The sequence below is a fragment of the Rhagoletis pomonella genome, unplaced genomic scaffold, assembly GCF_013731165.1.
Source record: "Rhagoletis pomonella isolate Grant_MI unplaced genomic scaffold, Rhpom_1.0 Rhpom_scaffold_00009, whole genome shotgun sequence".
NCBI lineage: Eukaryota > Metazoa > Arthropoda > Insecta > Diptera > Tephritidae > Rhagoletis > Rhagoletis pomonella.
In genome coordinates this window covers 34141087-34143619 of record NW_023458563.1, presented here as the reverse complement: position 1 = coordinate 34143619, position 2533 = coordinate 34141087, and positions in this window count along the sequence as shown.

Here is a 2533-nt window from a genome sequence, read left to right as displayed (position 1 = left end):
ATTTTCAGATTCCAAAGACGTAGTTGCAAAACTAATCGTAGAGCAGAATAATGAGGTGAAGGAGCGTCAGGTTTTGACTTACCACATTTAGAAATTCACGTGGTGGCTATCGTGGGGCAAACCCAACTCGCAATTTTAGTGGTTATAGAAATAACAGGTCATTTTCTTCTAATAATAACAATAACTTCAACAGTTATAACAATCAACGGTTTAGATCCGCTAACGGAAACCGATATCATAATAACAGCAATGGTTCACGGTTTAATTCCAACAGTAACACCAATAGGAACAAAAATGCACGATCTGCAAACGGTAGGAGTAGGAATGCAAATGTCCGCGCTTTAAACGCTCATGCCCCTCTGGAGCGAACACTGGGGGAGCAGGAGTAAGACAACTAAACGATTATTCTGTAACAAAAGGCATTTACTGCTTAAGCCTAAATTATTCAGATTTTATTCAATTAAAAATTTCCGGGTCTAATAAATTATGCACATTTTTGGTCGACACGCAAGCCGACATTTCTTTAATTAAAATTTCAAGTTTTCACAAAAATTTTCCGATTTATACGAATGATATTATCCGCATTACGGGCGTCACTTCAAACACTGTTTCAACTCTGGGTAAAATTATGACAAAATTGGCTTTTTCTGACTTTTTTATAGAACATACATTACATGTGGTTAATGACGAGTTTAACATTACGGCAGACGGTATATTGGGTAAAGACTTTTTAAAATTCAATAAATGCGTTATCAGCTATGCAAGCAATTGCATTTCCTTCTGGGTAGGCAACAAAAAAGTCGCGATTCCGATTCTTCGCGGAACTGAAAGCGACACTAGCATAATTCCACCCAGATGCGAAGTTTACCGACTGTTTAAATTAGGAAGCTCACCGGAGCCTCTGTTTGTGGAATCGCAAGAGATTGATAACGGTGTATTTACAGCACGATGCATAGTTAGTACAAGCAACCCAATCGTCAAAATCATAAATACCACAAATGACATAAAATACGAAAAGAACTGTAACATTCGGACTGAAAAACTCTCTAATTTCAATGTATATTCCATTAACAAGACGAGAAACGATGACAACCGGACAAAAGAACTGATTAACGTTTTGAAAAAACAAATTCCTAGTTACGCTGAAAGCAAATTACTTAACTTGTGCGTAGATTACGCAGACATATTTGCACTTCCTGATGACAAAATGACGTTAAATAACTTTTACGAACAAAAATTAAGATTGACAGACAATGACCCAGTTTACATTAAAAATTACCGATTACCATATTCCCAGCGTGAGGAAATAAACCGTTAAGTTAACAAGTTATTAGAAAATGAATTAATCGAAGAAAGTTATTCGAATTATAATAGCCCTTTAATTGTTGTTCCAAAAAAAGATACTAACGACAAAAAAGCGTACCGCATGTGCGTCGACTTCCGTGATGTCAACAAAAAATTGCTTGCCGATAAGTTCCCCCTTGCGCGAATAGACGACATTCTGGATAACCTTGGCCGAGCGAAGTATTTTTCAACCTTAGACCTTCTTTGAGGGTTTCATCAAATCCCTTTACATGTAGATTCACGTGACGTAACCTCTTTCAGTATTCAATTCAATTTCAAACTTAAAAGACCGCGGAAATGAAATTTTAGAAACCTTACAAATTATATTGACAGATCCTGTTGAAACTGTGACTGACGAGGAAAAGAAACGACAAATTATGACAATCTACCATAACGACTCTATTAGCGGAGGACATTGCGGAGTCAAAAGGTTATATGCAAAGATCCGTACAAAATATTTTTGGAAAAATATGACTCGTGATATATCAAAATTCGTAAAAAATTCCGGAAAATGTTTACTTAACAAGGCAAAACCAAAAACCAAAGAAAATCTCGTTTTAACGCCAACACCTAACAAACCGTTTGAAATAGTTATAATTGATACAGTAGGACCCTTGCCCGAATCAAAAAGTGGTAACAAGTTCGCTGTTACTATGATTTGCGATCTGACAAAGTATCTGGTAACCATTGCTGTTCCAGATAAAAGTGCCAAAACTATCGCTTCTGCTATTTTCGAAAGTTGTATACTAGTATACGGCATAATGAATTCTATCAGATCAGACTTAGGGACTGAATATAAAAACGAAATATTTTCGGAACTGACGAAACTTTTAAAAATTGATCATAACTTTTCGACAGCACACCATCATGAAACAGTGGGCACAATTGAACGAAACCATCGCGTTTTTAATGAGTACACACGTGCATATCTAAATGAGAATATTTCAGACTGGGACACTTATCTTAAGTACTTCACCTTTTTGCATAATACAACGCCAAATTCTGTTTTCGACAACAAATTTACTCTATTTGAACTAGGGTTCGGAACAACACCGACTTTACCTCATGAATTGAAAAAAGAAAAAATTGATCCCATTTATAACATTGAAAATTATGCAAAAGAGGTTAAGTACCGGATGCAAAAATCGCATATTTTGGCAAAAGAGCTTATCACCAAACATAAGGTCCG